General features: G+C 39.5%; 1 non-coding gene across 1 annotated transcript; it reads left to right on the plus strand.

Annotated features, from left to right (window-relative positions):
• Window positions 1–11,049: 11,049 nt before the first annotated feature.
• LOC118986498 (U1 spliceosomal RNA) lies at window positions 11,050–11,212 on the plus strand. The gene has a single exon (XR_005066393.1). It is a non-coding gene; the product is annotated as a U1 spliceosomal RNA (small nuclear RNA).
• The last annotated feature ends 7,459 nt before the right edge of the window (window positions 11,213–18,671 follow it).

Below are 18,671 nucleotides of genomic sequence, written 5' to 3' on the forward strand. Positions count from 1 at the left end.
TGTCTTTCTCTGACTGGCTTATTTCACTTAGCATAATGTTCTCCAGGTCCACCCATATTGTCTTTTTTATATTCAAGCAGTACTCCATTGTGTAAATGTCCCATATTTTTTTTATCCACTCATCTACTGTTGGGCACTTGGGTTGCTTCCATATCTTTCGGCAATTGTAAATAATGCTGAAATAAACATAGGGGTGCCTATGTTCTTTTGAATTAATGTTTCCGATTCCTACAGATATATTCCCAGAAGTGGGATTGCTATGTCAAAGGGCAGATCCATTTAAAAATTTTTTGAGGCATCTTCATACTGCTTTCCACAGTGGCTGCACCAATCTGCATTCTTAGCAATAGTGCAAAAGTGTCCCCCTTTCTCCACATCCTCACGAGAACTTATTGTTTGTTGATTTATTGAAATATTCTGACAGGTGTGAGTTGTTATCTCATTGTGGTTTTAATTTGCATTTCTCCGATGATTAGTGATATTAAGCATCTTTTATTTTTTTTATTTTTTATTTTTTAATATATTTTATTGACTATATCATTACAGTTGTTCTATTCCCCCCCTTCAATCCCCTCCACCCACACCCTCCCTCCCCCACCATTCTCCCCCCCTTAGTTTACAACCACGTGTCCCAAGTTCTTTGGATTCTATATTTCCCCCACTATTCTCGCCCTCCCCCCTATCTATTTTCTGCCTACCATCTATGCTATTTTCTGTGCCTTCTCCCCTCTTCTCCCCCTCCCACCCCCCTGTTTCTAACCCTCCATGTGTTCTTCATTTCCATGGTTCCACTCCTGATCTAGCTGTCTTCTTGGTTTGCTTTTGTTTTAGGTGTGGTTGTTAATAACTGTGTGTTTGCTAGCCTTTCACTGTTCATCTTTTTCATCTTCTTTTTCTTATATAAGTCCCTTTAGCATTTCATATAATAAGGGCTTGGTGATGATGAACTCCTTGAACTTGCCCTTATCTGAGAAGCACTTTATCTGCCCTTCCATTCTAAATGAAAGCTTTGCTGGATAAAGCAATCTTGGCTGTAGGTCTTTGGATTTCATGACTTGGAATACTTCTTTCCAGCCCCTTCTTGCCTGTAAGGTCTCTTTTGAGAAATCCGCTGACAGTCTGATGGGTACTCCTTTGTAGGTGACTGTCCCCTTATCCCTTGATGCTTCTAGGATTCTCTCCTTCATTTTGGTCTTGGCTAATGTAATTATGATGTGCCTTGGTGTGTTCCTTCTTGGGTCCAACTTCTTTGGCACTCTCTGAGCTTCCTGGATTTCCTGGAAGTCTATTTCCTTTGCCAGACTGGGGAAGTTCTCCTTTATTATTTGTTCAAATACGTTTTCCACTCGTGGCTGTTTCTTTCCCCCTTCTGGTACCCCTATAATTCGGATGTTGGAACGTTTAAAGATGTCCTGGAGGTTCCTAAGCCTCTCCTCATTTTTTTGAATTCTCATTTCTTCATTCCTTTCTGGTGGGATGTTTTGTTCTTCCTTCTGGTCCATTCCATTGATTTGTGTCCCCGTTTCCTTTCCATCACTATTGGTTTCCTGTGCATCTCCCTTCATTTCAATTAGTTTAGCCTTCATATGTTCCTCTAATTTGTGACTTTGTTCCTCTAATTTGTGACTATAATCAACCAGTTCTGTGAGCATCCTGATAAATAGTGTCCTGAATTGTGCTTCTGAGAGGCTGGCAATTTCTCGGTCGCTTAGAGTTATTGGCTCTGGGACTTTGAGTTTTTCTTGTGCCATCTTTCTGGTTGTTTGTGCCTGTTCCATAGCAGGATCAGAGCCCTAAAGTGTTCACTAGAACAGGGCAACTCAGTCGCTGGGTTGTGACGTTGTATGTGGGGGCGGGGTCAAAGAGGGACTCTGGCGTCCTGTCTGCCGCCTGCCGCCACGGCCCTCACCGGTGCCGCAGTTGCTGCCGTCACCGGGCCCACGCGTTTTGTCCCACTGCACGCGAGTGTGCCACCGCCGTCAGCCCTCGCCCCCTGGGGCCTGCATGGTCTGTCTCACTGTGCGCGAATATGCGCCCGCGGTCTGCCCCGCACCCCAACTGGTTCCCGTCTGCCTGCGCGCCTGGGTCGGGGGCCCTGTCCTGCCCGACCCTGCTCGCTGCTGGCTCCACCCCTCTTCCCATCCCCGTTGAACTGTTAGATGTAGTCGGACTTCCGTATAATTCAATTTTCTGTCCTTTGGTTGTGTCTTTGTTTCTCCAAACCTTTGTTGTATTCAAACTTGGTTGTGGGAGAAGGCACAGTGTTTCCACCTATGCCTCCATCTTGGCGGAAGTCTTAAGCATCTTTTAATATGTCTATCAGCCATCAGTACTCCTGGAGAAATATCTATTCAGATCCTTTGCCCATTATTTATTTGGGTTGGTTGTGTGTGTGTGTGTGTGTGTGAGAGAGTGTGTTGAGTTGTGTTAAGTTTTTTAATGATTTTGGATATTAACCCCTTATCAGATCTATTGGCAAATGTTCTCCCATTCTGTGAGTTGTCCTATTATTTTGTTGATGATTTCCTTTGCTGTGCAAAGGAAAATCTGAACTTTCTAGTTTAACAGAGTTCCATTTGTTTATTTTGTCTTTTGTTTCCCTTGTCTGGGAGATATATATGACAAAATAGTGCTATGAACTATGCCCCAGATTTTGCTGTCTATGTTTTCCTTTGGCATTTTTATGGTTTCAGATCTAACACTTAAGTCTTTGATTCATTTTAAATTTATTCTTGTGTGTGGTGTGAAAAGTGGTCTAGTTTCATTTTTCTGCATATATCTGTCCAATTTTCCCAACAGCATTTATTGAATAAACTATCTTTAGCCCATTGTACGTGTTGGCTTCCTCTGTCAAATATTAATTGACAATAAATGCATGAGTTTATTTCTGGGCTCTATATTTCTGGGCTCTTCCATTGATATATGTGTCTGTTTTTTTGTCAGTACCAGGCTGTTTTGATTACTACAGCTTTTTAGTATAGTTTCATATTAGGTAGCATGATTCCTCCAACTTTTTTCTTTCTCAGGATCACTGCTGCTATGTGGAGGCTTTTTGAAGTTCTATCTAAATTTTTGAAATATTTTTTCTAGTTCTGTGAAATATATTGTTGGAATCTTGATTGGAATTGCACTGAGTCTATAGTTTGCTTTGGGTAGCATGGACATTTTAATGACGTTAATTCTTCCTATCCATGAACATGGTATGTGATTTCACTTATTTGTACCTTCTTCAATTTCTTTCTTCAGTGTCTTACAATTTTCCAAGTGCAGGTCTTTTACATCCTTGGTTAGGTTTATGCTAGGTATCTTATTCTTGTTTAATCTATTATGAATGGGATTGTTTTCTTTTTATATATATTTTTTATTTACTTATTTTTAGAGAGGGGGAAAGGAAGGAGATAGAGTAGGAGAGAAATATCAATATGTGGTTGCCTCTCATGTGTCCCCCACTGGGGACCAGGCCTGCAACCCAGGCATGTGCCCTGCCTGGGAATCAAACTGGCAACCCTTTGCTTCACAGGCCCATGCTCAATCCACTGAGCTACACCAGCCAGGGTGGGATTGTTTTCTTAATTTCTCTTTCTGTGAGTTCATTATTGGCATATAAAAATGCAGCTGATTTCTGGATATTAATTTTGTATCCTGCCACTATGAGGAACTCATTTATCAGTTCTAGTAGTTTCTTGGTAGAATTTTTGGTGTTCTCTATGTGAAGTATCATGTCACCTGCAAATAAAAACAGCTTAACTTCTTCCTTTCCAATTTGGATGCTTTTTATTTCTTCTTCTTGTCTGATTGCTCGGGCTAGAACTTCCAGTTGAATAAGAGAGGTGAAAGTGACATCCATGTCTTGTTTCCTGATCTTAATAGGAATGCTTGTTGGTTTTGCCTGTTGAGTATGATGCTGGCAGTGGATTCCCTATATGTAGCCTTTATTATGCAGAGATATGTTCCCTGTATTCCCACTTTGCTGAGAGTTTTTATCATTAATTCATGCTGGACTTAAAAAAATTCTTTTTCTGCATATATTGATATGATCAGGTGGTTTTTCTTTATCCTTTTGTTTATCCGGTGAATCACATTGATTGATTTGCAAAGGTACAATGAGGTGGAAACTGGCCTGCAGTGCCCACGGCATTATGGATGAGACACACAAGACAAATTCACGTGGACTACTGAGTCCTGTGGAGGAAAGGGGATGGCACGGCTACTCCCTCAAGGGGAGAGAGCCTCAGAGTGGCCTGGCTACTCTTTCAAGGGGAGAGCTTGCCGACCCTTGCCTGGACAGGCTTTTACTGGGTTCAGTTAGAACAGGAATACAGGTAAAGTTCATTAATCACTATCAGAAAGTAGGGATCAAACAATAGATAGCATACAAAGAACTATGAGGGCCTATTCTGAGTCAGGGTCTGTTAGTTAAAGGGCTACAAAACTTTGGGAAACAAACTTATTTCCTGCTCGGACCCTTATTATTTAATTGAGAGCATTCTTAGCAAGGCAGGTTTCACAGGATTTTACATATTCTTTCTCAGGCCTCATCTCCCAGGGAGCCCACCCTCTCCAGCACAGGGCTGCTGCCCTTGGTCATCGTTTCAGGCTTAAGTCAGGCTGGGGAACTAAGGCAGCCAACAGATTAGGAGACTTCTCACAGACAGAATGAGGACTCAGGCTTTGTCAAAGCTGAGGGGCGAGGGTCCATCACCCCCTTTCTCCATAGCCCCCAAGTCCTTCCCTGGGGCCTCCACATGATCATGCCTGTCTTAGGCCATTCCCCCCTTGGGGAATGTTACCTGTCATTGGCTAACTGATCAAGCATTGGGGGCCAGTTATGAGAAAAGGAGCAGAAGTGGTGCTCCTGCCAGGGAAATAAGCTTGTCTCCTTAGTGGCTTGTTGTCCAAAGGTCATTTACTCAGCCTTAGCCACAGGGTGGGAGGATTACAGTTTCTGAAACCAGGCAGGGTGGTTCTCAACAGTACAACCTTGTATTCCCAGAATAAATCCCACTTGATCATGTTGTATGATCTTTTTGTTGCATTGCTATAGTCAGTTTGCTAATATTTTGTCAAGAATTTTAGCATCTATGTTTGTCAGGGATATTGGCCTATAATTTACTGTCTTTGCAGTGTCATTTATCTGGTTTTGGAGGACAAATTTGGCCTCATAAAATGAGTTTGGGAACCTTTCCTCTTCTTGAATTTTATTAAATAGTTTGAGAAGGAAAGGTACTAGTTCTTCCTGAAATGTTGGTAAAATTCACCTGTAAAGGCATCCAGTCCGGGGCTTTTGCTTGTTCAGTTTTTTTGATGACTGCTTCAGTTTCACTAGGTATAATTTTACTATTTATCTTCTGATTCTTCCTGCTTTAGTTTTGGAAGACTATATGCTTCTGGGTATGTATCCAATTTCAGCCAGGTTGTCCAGTTTGTTGGCATGTAATTGTTTATTAGAATCTTTTGTTTTTCTTGCGCGTCAGTTGTTATTTCACCTCTTTCTTTGTGATTGTATTTGGTTCCCCTGTCTTTTTTCTTGATGAGTCTGATTAAAGGTTTGTCAATCATGTTTATCTTTTCAAAGAACTAGCTCTTGGATACATTGATCTTTTGTATCATTCTTCTTAGATTTCATTTATTTCAGCTTTGATCTTTGTTATTTACTTCCTTCTACTCAATTTGGGCTTTGTTTGGTTTTACTTTTCAAGTTCCATTAAGTGTAAAGTTAAATTGTTTATTTGAGCTTTTTATTGCTTTTTGAGATAGGTCTGTAATGCTATGGATTTCCTCTTGGGATCGCTTTCTCAGTGTCCGACAGATTTTGGATAGTTGTATTCTCATTTTCATTTGTTTCAAGGTATATTTTGATTTCTTCCTTGACTTCATAGCTGATCCATTTATTGTTTAATAACATGTTATTTAACTTCCAAGTCTGAGTATTTTTCAATGTTCCTCTTGTGGTTGGTTTCTAGTTTCATAGCATTTTGGTCAGAGAAGATGTTTGAAATATTTCAATCTTCTTCAATTTATTAAAACTTGTTTTGTGTCCTAACATGTGGTCTATCCTAGAAAACATTCCATGTATTCTTGAAAAGTATGTATATTCTACTGATTTGGGGTGAAATACTCCAAAGATATCAATTAAATCCATTTGATTTAGTGTGTCATTTAAGGCCATTGTCTCTGTTTATTTTCTGCCCGGAACATCTATCCATTGAAATCAGTGGGTGTTGAAATCCCCAGTTATGACTATATTTCTGTTGATCTCTCCCTTTAGTCCATAAAGATTTGCTTTACATATTTAGGTGCTCATATGGTGGATGTGTAAATGTTTACTAGGGTTATGTCCTCTTGTTGGATTGTTTCTTTTTCCATTATATAGAGTCCTTTATCTTTTACAATAGACTTTGTTTTAAAGTCTATTTTTTCTATGTATGTATTGCTACACCAGTTTCTCTTTCCTTTCCACTTGTACAAAGTAACTATTCTATCCCTTTACTTTTAGTTTTTGAGTATCTTTCAATCTGAGGTGGGTCTCTTAGAGGCAGCATATACATGGGTCTTGTTTTCTTATTCATTCAGCTACCTTATGTCTTTTGTCAGAGTATTTAAGGCATTTATATTTTAGGTAATTGTTTTTTTAAAATATATTTTATTGATTGTGCCATTACAGTTGTCCCATTCCCCCCCTTCACTCCCCTCCACCCTGCACACCCCTCCCCCACCATTCCCCCCTTTCATTCATGTCCATATGTCACAAGTTCTTTAGATTCTGTATTTCCCATACTATTCCTGCCCTCCCCCCTGTCTATTTTCTACCTACCATCTATGCTACTTATTCTCTGTACCTTGTCCTCCTTTTTCCTCCTCCAACTCCCCTATTGCTAACCCTTCATGTGATCTCCATTTCCATGTTTCCACTCCTGATCTAGCTGTCCTCTTAGTTTGCTTTTGTTTTAGGTGTGGTTGTTAATAACTGTGAGTTTGCTGTCCTTTCATTGTTCATATTTTTTATCTTTGTTTTTTTAGATAAGTCCCTTTAACATTTCATATAATAAGGGCTTGGTGATGATGAACTCCTTCAATTTGACCTTATCTGAGAAGCACTTTATCTGTCCTTCCATTCTAAATGAAAGCTTGGCTGGATAGAGCAATCTTGGTTGTAGGTCTTTGGATTACATGACTTGGAATACTTCTTTCCAGCCCCTTCTTGCCTGTAAGGTATCTTTTGAGAAATCCACTGACAGTCTGATGGGCACTCCTTTGTAGGTAACTGTCCCCTTATCTCTTGCTGCATGTAGGATTCTCTCCTTCATTTTCATCTTGGCTAATGTAATTATGATGTGCCTTGGTGTTGGACCCTCTGGACTCTCTGAGCTTCCTGGACTTGTGTGTCTTTTTCCTCCATCATATTGGGAAACTTTTCTGACATTATTTCTTCAACTACATTCTCAATCCTTTGCTCACTCTTTTCTCCTTCTGGTATTCCCATGATGCAGAGTTTGTTATGCTCCATGTTGTTCTAAAGGTTTCTTAATCACTGCTTTATTTATTTATTTATTATCATTATTTTTTTGCTGCTCTCTTGGGTGTTTTTTTCGATCTTGCCTTTGAAATCACTGATTCTATCCTCTTCTTCTTCTAATCTAGTCTTTATTCCTTCCAGTGTATTATTTACTACAGATATGTGTTCATTATTTCTGACTGGTCATTTTTATGGTTTATAATCATTACTCTAAACTTTCTATCTGATATGTTGTTTGCCTCCATTTCATCTAGTTCTTCCTCTGGATAATTCTGTTTTTTCATTTGTGGCCTCTTTCTTCCCCACCCCCTCCCATTTTAGCTGCTCCTTCACTATTAGTTCTCCTTCATTATTTTTTCAAATAAGTTTTCGATTTCTTGTTCTTCTCCTTCTGGCACTGATGTGGACCCCAGCTTGTGGGGTCTTCAACATTGTGGATGAGATACAAGAAATTCACATGGACTACCGAGTCCTGTGGAGGAAAAGGGACAGCATGACTTCTCTCTCAAGAGTAGAAAAAGCCTCAGCCCTTGCCTTGACAAGCTTTTATTGCTTTTCTGGGCACATTACATGATGGTCCTCATTGGCTATGCACAGGTTCATTTTAGGTGGTTACCTTTTACAGGATATGTAAATGTGCTAAACTTTTTTAGGAGAGGATGCTGCTAATCATGTCACAGAAGAAGGATATTTGCAAGTGCAAAGGGAAAAGTAGTTTAACGGGTTGCACTCATCCTTGGAAAGTTTAGCACAGACTTTAGGAAGTTACAGTAAGCACTTTCTGCCCCAATTCAGGATGAGGGATTTGTAGCAAAAGCAAGTCTCATAGTGGTCTAGGTACAATGTAGGCCTGATTTCCTATGGGAGAACATATCTGTGGGCATGGGTCCTGTCTGGGCCCACGCCACGCAGAATGGTCTCCTATATAGCACCCCTATGATTTTGATGCTGGAATGTTTAAAGTTGTCCTAGAGGTTCCTAAGCCTCTTCTCATTTTTTTCTGAATTCTTGTTTCTTCATTCTGTTCTGATTGAATATTTATTTCCTCCTATTCCTCCATACCATTGACTCAAGTTCCAGTTTCTTTTCCCTCACCGTTGGTTCCTTGTATATTTTTCTTTATTTCACTTTGCATAGCCTTCACTCTTGCTTTTCTCTGACCATTTCTCAACCATTTCTGTGAGCATCCTGATTACCAGTGCTCTGAACTCTGCATCAGACAGGTTGGCTATGTCTTCAATGCTTAACTGTGTTTTTTCCTGGAGCTTTGATCTGTTCTTTGGTTTGGGCCATATTTCTTTGTCTTGGTGCACCTGTTACATTCTGAGGGGCAGATCCTTAGGTATTCACCAGGGCAGGGCAGCACACTGTTGCTGCATTGTGGTGGTATATGTGGGGAGAGGCCAGAGTGGGAACAATGCTGCTTGCTTGGCCCTTGGCCAGTTTTCACTCACTTCCTCTGCTACCCACAAGCAAATTGGGCCCTTCTGGTGCTGATTCCTGGGTGGGTGGGTTTGTGTACATTCTAAGACCTTGTGGGTCTCTCCAACAAACTCTCCTGTGAGGCTGGTAGTTTCTCCTGCTGCCACAACCCCCACAGGTTTTTACAACCTGTGATTTGAGTCTTTCTTTTCCTGCAGTGGAACCATGGGTTGTGCAGTCTGTCTCACTTCCCAGTTCTTCCTAGTTTATCTGCTTGCAAAAGTGGGACCACCCAGTCTTCCAGCTACCACCTTTCCTGCCCTGGTCTGCCAGCCCCCTGCCTTGCTTGCCCAGTCCTCAGCTGCTGCCTTGCCACATGTCCTCTCCATCCTGGCTCCCCATCTCATCCCCTCCTACCAGTCTGAATGAATGTTTCGATCTTTAACTGCTTGGTGGTCAGACCTCTATACAGTTTGATTTTCTAGCAGTTCTGGCTGTTTTCTGTTTTTAAATTTGTTGTTTCCTTCTTTTGGCTGTGCAAGGAGGCAAAGTGTATCTACCTACACCTCCATCTTAGCAAGGAGTCTACAATACTATTTTAAATGTAACAGTAGAAGCAGCTATCCTTGAGTTGTTCCCAACACTAAGAGAATGTTTGACTCTTGTGCATGGGGTGGACGTTTGCTGTAGGTTTCTGGTGGATAACTTTTATTGAATTAAGAATCAGAATATCAGAAAATAAATATTATGTGTGTGTGTGTGTGTATAATCTGCCGTGATCTCTCTTTTGTTGTGGCAAGGAGTTTTGGGTGATTTGAGTTTTTAATTTTTTCCTTTTTCACATGTTACTTCAGAGGGGAGAAGAAAAGCTCACTAGTAATCTTTTTAAACAGTAAGAATATAGTATGGCAGTGTATTTAAAGTGGGAAACTAGAGCAGGTATCCATTTGAACACACTAGGTAAACAGTTGGGAGTTTGGAAGACTAATGCCTGAGCTGGAATATTTCTATTGTAACTACTCTCTCTTCTGGTAAGGATGACTGCAGGATTTTGTGGTGAAGCCAGTGAGAAAGACACTGGAGGTCAACCTTCTCTCAGGGCTAAGTTCATGGGAAAAGGACTAACAGTGATGTATTTGATATAAAGGGAGTAAAAGGTGAAAGTGACTGTGTTTACTTTTCCATGAGGAACATCCACAAGCTTTGGAGGTGGTGGGGATCTGTGGCGGCTGTCTGGAGTATAACCTTTGCCTAGTTCTGCTCTGGGCCTGGCAAGCCTTACCTACATGATGGGAAGGATCCTGGTGGCTGTATTAGATGGGAGGACTGAATAAGGTAAAGCTAAGTAGTTCTTAATAAAAAAAGACAAAGTTCAGAAACTGATGGTCAACATCAAATGTCAAACTGTGGAAATGAATCTAGAGCATTATGTAATCAGAAACTGAGGATATTAGGGAGAATAGCTGAAAAGGTTAGTGCAAGATTAAAGTGAATTATTTATGAACTTCAGGCTGTTTATTTCAGTTAAATTGAATTATTAGTGAAACTCAGGCCATCAATTGTATACAAGGCAAAAATATAGAGTTCTAGAGTGCTTTGTAATAGAATTTTATTTTGAAATAACTTTCATCTTAGAGAAAAACCACAAAAACAGTACAGAGTTCTTGGAGATGTTTCACTTGGCTTCTCCTAATGTTAATATCTTAAACAACCAAAGTTCAGTTATCAAGACCAGTTTTGTTTTGCTTTTAATTTTGTGCTGGCTATATGTTGAGAGTTGGGGCAAGCTGTCTGTGACCTTTGCACAGGGCAGACCAGATGGGTAAGGAGAGTCCTAATACCATGTGCCATTATATCAGACTGAATGACAGAAAGGGTATGGTCTCAAATAATACTTCCTGATGAAAACTGTGCTATGGAAAGGAAAAACCCATACATTCTCAATTCCAGCCTATGTGAATGAGATAAAAGAAAGGGATGAGGGAGAAAAACAGGTTCATAGTCATATCCCTAAGGAAATTGTAAAAGAAAAGCAGGTGTGTGGCAATTAAAATGTGTTTTGTACCTTACAGATCACTGGTTGGAAAACTCTAATTAAGATTCATTTTCTCACACTTACCTGGCAGGGGAGATACCATGATCACAGAGGTTGTTTTCCCAAGGCAAGGTTTATCCATTGCATTCCAGATGTGCTGACCCTACTATTTCTCCAAATGTGGGGAGCCCGATTGCATAATTTACAATAGGAGGGCTCTGCATTCATGCTCTGCCCTGGGGGAAGGAAAAGGGAAAAAGAGATTCATTTTCTCAGAATTTTACTAAATAGATTTAACGAGTCATGAAGGAGGAAAAGCACCGATTACTGCTGTGTCTACACACTGAAACGCTAGTGCTTCACACCTTTGGGGATTCTCTTCCACATACCTCCGAGCAGGTGAGGCATGGTAACTCCATGATTAGCATTCACATGATGGCTTTCACAGATGACTGAGATGGAAGTGCTTAAATTAGGTTTTCCAATTGCACCATGGTATCAGAGATGACCCAGTAAAAGAAGAATAGTTTAAAGAGTAACCACAGTAATAGCTTGATACTCTTTGGGGATAACAAAAAGCAACAAAAAGCAACAAAGTGACTTCAATCCACTATAGGCTGGTAGAGAAATATTTGAAAATGTAAAACACTTACTAAAACACTGCTGTAGTCATTACCATACACAGAAATTTCCTATCTGGATATGGGATCAAGAAAATTTTCTAAGGAATGGTGGGAATCTGGGAAGATACATTTGAAAATCTTCCATAAATATAAAATGGTGTAAACAAATGTGTTTTCAAAGGACTTTTGAGCATAAAGATTCCACTCCATCATTCATTTATATATTTGACAAATAAACTGTGCCAGGTTCATATTCTGGTTATATGGCTATGAATTAGGACTGGTAGATCTTTTATATTCTATTCTAGGAAATAGAAAAATTACAAAAATATACCAACAAACAAGATAATTTTAGATAGTGATTTAACACTGTGAAGAAAAGAATACAGGGTTAAGTGATAGAGGTCAACAGGTGTGGAGGCAGAGGGCCTCCTTCAGACTACGCTGCAGGCAAAGCCTCTGCAGAGGTGACAGTTTGATAATGCAGTTTTCTGTCTGCTACTGATTAGACAGTCATTAGACATTAGGACTTGCCTTTACCAGTGTATTCTTGGACTTTGTTAAAAATTCAGCCAGTCAAGGGCTCTATAAAGACAAGACTGATCCAGAGCTTGTCATTAGACATTAGGACTTGCCTTTACCAGTGTATTCTTGGATTTTGTTAAAAATTCAGCCAGTCAAGGGCTCTATAAAGACAGGACTGATCCAGAGCTCAGGAAGGGCAAGTATAGGATGAGTCATGCATACATACATGGAGGAGAAGAAAAAGCCCTTACTGTGAAAGATCAACTGATAAATGCAAAAAGAATGAAGGGGTTAGGAAATCATTAATGTCCACTAAAACTAGTGGGGGAACAGGATTTTGACATAGTTTCAAAACATTTTTTCATCGGTGACATATTAATTACAAACACAAAGTTGTAACTTCACAGTGAAAAAAAAAAAAACATGGTGATATTTCCTAATCAAGTGATCAGAGTTACATCACCATCACTGGGGCAAAGTAACTCACATGCCTCCTGGTGAGAAGCACTGAGAAGATAACATCACTTTAGTGGTGTTGCTGTCAAAACTGCATAAACTGAATTTGTAGTCCTGAGAAACCATCAAAGCAAAACTGATGAATAAAATAACTGGCCTGAGCTCTTCAAAGATACCAGAATGTAGATAGATTGCAGAATTGTTCTAGATTAAAAGAGATTAATGAAAATCAATACATATATGACCCTGGATTAGACTATAAACTGGAGGTATAAAGAAACTATAAAGGACATTTCTGGAACAAGAGGGAAAAAATAGTCTATATACCATGGATTAGATAACAGTATTATGTCAGTGTTAAATTTCCTGATTATTTAAAAAAATTTCTTTGTACTTAGAAAGTGCCAAAGTGTTTAGTGATGTCTGCAACATACTCTCATGTGGTTCAAAAAAGATATACACACAGAATGATGAAGCAAAAGAGATTTTGCAAACAATTAGTGGATCTGGGTAAATGGTATAAAAGAGTTCCTTACAGTATTGTTTCAATTTTTCTATAACTATGATAATACATCAAAATGAAGTTATCAAAAAACCAACCAGCTAACCAAACAAACACACATACCTCAGACCTCAGTTGTTTGATCTTTATCTGGTAGTATGATGAAGTCATAATTCCTGAAGGAACTCCACCTCCATGGCACAGTCATGTAAGGTGGAACCAAGCTCTTATTAACCTGTAACCCTGGATAAGGTAGTAGCAGAAGCCAAGTTCCAACTACACTCCTCTCTGCCCTATGAGTGCAAACCTAATTTATCCTTCATACTCAGTATTTATCAATCTAACCAAAACCATGATCTTTCTTTTCATTGGTTTTCCTAGAAACGTAAAACATGCTAAATATCTGGGTATTCTCTCAGTGGAATAATTTTCTTATCTTCAAGTAGAAAAACATTATTATGCAAGATTCTTAACACCAATCAACAGAAACTGATTCTGGCCAATTAAAATAGAAAAGAAATCTCTTAAAAAATACTAGACCTGATTTTTACTTTTGACAATTTAGAACAAGTTTTGTGCTGGAAGCAACTAGGAAAGCTGAATGAAATATAAAAATGTCCTTCCTAACAGCATCAAAGATCTAGCAAGACTGTGAGGAATTACTAAGCCAAGGTAATAGAGAAACAGAAATCCAGATATTTCCATCCTGGGAAAAACAGCTGAAAGGCTGATCAGTGCCTTTGACAGTCTGACTGGGCTAGGATAGAATTCTGAAAACTTTTCTTTAAAAGTCCAGATAAGTATTTTAGGGTTGAAGGACATAAAGTCTCCAGGTCTTCTGACATAAGTCGTCAACTCTGCCATAGTAGTGTAAAACCAGTGACAGTGGAGATATGTGCACACTCATGTTAATGGCAGCACTATTCATAATAGCCAAACTCATGGAAGCAATCTAAATGTCCACCCTGGGTAACTGGATAAACAAAATAACACACACACACACACACACACACACACACACACACACACACACAGAGTAGACTATTATTTAGACTTAAAAAGGAAGGAAATTCAGTCACTTTCTACAACACAGATGAAACTTGAGGGCATTATGATAAATAAATCAGTAACAAAAAAACAAGCAGTATATAATTCCACATATATGAGGCATTGAAAGTAGGCAGATTGATAGAAATAGAAAGTAGAATTGTGGCTACCAGGAGCTGGGGAAGGGAAAAGAAGTTAGTTATTATGCAACGGGTACAGAGTTTCAGGATAAAAAAAAGTTCTGGGTATCTGTTTTGCAACAATGTGAATATACTTAACACTACTGAACTATAGATTTGAAAAATGTTAAGATGTTAATTTTCAGTTATGTGCTTTTTTAAACACAATAAAAATGTGCAACAATAAAAAAGAATATCAATCAGGGTGTTAAAATGGTCAGTGATCAGGACTTTATGGTTGAAGCAAACAAAAAAAGTTTTAAGAATCAACAGAGACTTCTGACCAAGATGGAGGTGGGGGTAGATACACTTTGCCTCCTTGCACAACCAAAATAAGGACAACAACAAATTTAAAACAAAAAAAAAACTAAGCAGAACTGCCAGAAAATCAAACTGTATGGAAGTCCCACAACCAAGGAGTTAAAGAAGAAACCTTCATCCAGATAGGTAGGAGGAACAGAAAGGCAGCCAGGGCAGAGAGGATGCACAGCAAAGGGGTAGCTGGAGAACCACATGGGCGAGGAGGCAAATGGCTGTCCCACATTTGTGTGTGGATAAACCAGGAGGAACAACTGGGGAGTGAGGCAGACTGTGCAACCCATGGTTCCACTGCAGGAAAAGAAAGACTCAAATCACAGGTTGTAAAAACCTGTGGGGGTTGTGGCAGCAGGAGAAACTACCAGCCTCACAGGAGAGTTTGTTGGAGAGACCCACAAGGTCTTAGAATGTACACAAACCCACCCACCCAGGAATCAGCACCAGAAGGGCCCAATTTGCTTGTGGGTAGCAGAGGAAGTGAGTGAAAACTGGCCAAGGGCCAAGCAAGCAGCATTGTTCCCACTCTGGCCTCTCCCCACATATACCACCACAATGCAGCAACAGTGTGCTGCCCTGCCCTGGTGAATACCTAAGGATCTGCCCCTCAGAATGTAACAGGTGCACCAAGACAAAGAAATATGGCCCAAACCAAAGAACAGATCAAAGCTCCAGGAAAAAACACAGTTAAGCATTGAAGACATAGCCAACCTGTCTGATGCAGAGTTCAGAGCACTGGTAATCAGGATGCTCACAGAAATGGTTGAGAAATGGTCAGAGAAAAGCAAGAGTGAAGGCTATGCAAAGTGAAATAAAGAAAAATACACAAGGAACCAACAGTAAGGGAAAAGAACCTGGAACTTAAATCAATGGTGTGGAGGAGAAGGAAGAAATCAACATTCAATCAGAACAGAATGAAGAAACAGCAATTCAAAAGAAAATGAGGAGAGGCTCACAAACCTGTGCAACAACTTTAAACATTCCAGCATCCAAATCGTAGGGGTGCCAGAAGGAGAAGAAGGAGCAAGAAATTGAAAATATATTTGAAAAAATAGTGGAGAACTTCGCCAATCTGGTGAAGGAAATAGACTTCCAGGAAGTCCAGGAAGCTCAGAGAGTCCCAAGGAAGTTGGACCCAAGGAAGCACACATCATTGCAATTGTTTAATCATAATTGAGTGATCATGATGTAATCATAATTACATTACCCAAGATGAAAGATAAAGAGAGAATCTGAAAAGCAGCAAGAGAAAGGAGACAGTTACCTACAAAGGAGTTCCCATGAGACTCTCTGTTAATTTCTCAAAAGAAACCTTGCAGGCAAGAAGGGGCTGGAAAGAAGTATTCAGATGAGATCAGGTGAATTCAGGGCGGTATGGCTGTAGACTGGAAAGAAATATTCAAAGTCATAAAAGGCAGGGACCTACATTCAAGATGACTCTATCCAGCAAAGCTTTCATTTACAATGGAAGGGCAGATAAAGTACTTCCCTGATAAGTCAAGTTAAAAGAGTTCATCAACACCAAGTCTTTATTAAATGAAATGTTAAAGGGAATAGTCTAAGAAAAAGAAAATGATAAAAAATATGAACAGTAAAATGAAAACAAGCTCACTACTATCAACAACTGAACCTAAAAACAAAAACAAACTAAGAAAAGAACTAGACAGGAACAGAATCACAGAAATGGAGATCACATGGAGGGTCATCAGCAGGGAGGGGGCAGAGGGAGAGTAGGAGGAAAGGTTCAGGGAATAAGAAGCATAAATGGTTGGTACAAAATAGATAGGGAAAGGTTAAGAAAAGTATAGAAATGGAGAAGCCAAATAACTTATATGTCTGAGCCATGGGCATGAAGTAAGGTGAGGGAATGCTGGTGGGAGGTGGGGTGCAGGGCAGAGGGGAACAGAGGGGAGAAAACAATGGGACATCTGTAATAGCATAATCAATGAAATCTACTTAAAAAAGATTCAGTCAGACACGAAGGATTCACTAATTGAAATAAAGAACAATTTACAGGGAAACAATAATAGAGTAGATGAAAAGAAAATTAAATCAGTGATTTAGAACACAAGGAAGCAAAAAACAAGCAATCAGAACAAGAAGAGAAATGAATCCAAAAAGATGAGGATAGCATAAGCAGCCTCTGGGACAACTTGAATAGGTCCAACAATATTCGCATCATAGGGTTGCCAAAAGTAGACAAAGAGCAAGAAAGTGGAAATCTATTTGAAGAAATAATGAAAGAAAACTTCCCTAATTTGGTGAAGGAAATAGACATGCAAGTCCAGGAAGCACAGAGTCCCAAGCACAGAGATGGATGGAAAGAGGCCCACTCTAAGACACACCATTTTATAATTATCAGTGGTTAAAGACAGAGAAAAGTGGCCAGAGAAAAGCAGTTACTTATAAGGAAGTCATTAGACTGTCATCTGATTTCTCAATAGAAACTTTGCTAGCTAGAACGGATTGGCAAGCAGTATTCAAAGTCATGAAAAGTGGGCAAGTAACTACAGGCAAGATTGCTCTACCCAGAAAAGATACCATTTAGAATTGAAGGGCAAATAAAGAGGTCCAAGACAATAAACAAAACAAAACAAAACAAAAAACTTCATTATCACCAAGCCATTATTATATGAAATGTTAAAGTGACTTATCTGAGAAAAAGATCAGGACTATGAACAATAAAATGTCAATCAATACATATCTATCAACAATTGAATCTAAAAACTAAGCAAACAAGAACAGGGACAGAATCATGGACATGGAGAGTGTTTTGATGGTTCCCAGATGGGAGGGGGTGTAGGGGAGTGGGTGAAGAGGTGATGGGATGGCAAAGTACAAATAAGTAATTAGAAAATAGATATGGTGATATAAAGCACAGTATAGGAAATGAATAGCCAGTGAACTCAGTGACCCATAGACATGTACAATGGTGTGGGGATTGCCTGAGGGAGTGGGGAGTGCTGGTTTGAGGGAGATAAAGGGATAAATATTTGGACAATTGTAATAGCATAATCAATAAAATATAATTAAAAATTATAAATAAGACATTTAATTGAACTGTTTCAATTAAATTTTATGTACAAAATCAGCAGTCAGCCTGTGACCCACAGTTTGCTAAATCCTCGGCTGAGTCCAAAGCAACTGGTATGGAACTGGTATGGAAGCCCTCAAGTGACCCAAGTTTAACCATGACCTTGTTTGTCCATGTACAGTATCTGGCTCATACATATAGTTTCTAGCTCCTAGGAATAATTCAGTGAACTGGATGTTGTTGTCATTTCCATAATCAATATCACAGAAGGATCAGGAAGCAAAGGAGATAAAAATGCCTGCAAATTAAAAGGATAAATAGAAAGTGCATCTTCTAATAATATGATAAAAATAATATTTCTTATGTGTTTCTAGGGGGTCATCAAAAAGCATATACTTATTAAATGTAGTTTACTAAAGGAGGCAGAGAGAATATGCTACTTTTTAGAAAAATTTTTAATAAAAGAGTTGGAAATGTGCTTCAATTATCTACAAAATTCACTAATGTATAATAAATGAAGACATAAATCTACCTCAGTGTATGGATATTCAAGATTGCTAATACATATGAGCAATGAATCATAATGTTAAAACTTCGTCCTCTTCACTCTGAAAGATGTGGCTCAGATCGTTGGCTGTTATCCTGCAAAGGGAAAGTTCGCTGGTTTGATTTCCAGTCAGGGCACATGCCTGGGTTGCTGGGTTGAGGGCCTGGTCCCTGGTCTGGGAACAGCGAAAGACAACCAGGTGATGTTTCTCTGTCACATGGATGTTTCCTCCCCTTCTCTCTCTCTTTTTTTAAGGTTATATTTATTTATTTTTAGACAGAGGGGAAGGGAGGGAAAAAAGAGGGAGAGAAACATCAGTGTGTGGTTGCCTCTCACATGCCCCCAACTGGGGACCTGGCCTGCAACCCAGGCATGTGCCCTGACTGGGAATCAAACTGCTGACTGTTGGTTCAAAGGCAGGCTCTCAATCCACTGAGCCACACCAGCCAGGGCTCTCTCCCTCTCTTTCT

The sequence above is a fragment of the Sturnira hondurensis genome, unplaced genomic scaffold (assembly GCF_014824575.4).
Source record: "Sturnira hondurensis isolate 20B ecotype Veracruz unplaced genomic scaffold, ASM1482457v3 Scaffold0004271, whole genome shotgun sequence".
NCBI lineage: Eukaryota > Metazoa > Chordata > Mammalia > Chiroptera > Phyllostomidae > Sturnira > Sturnira hondurensis.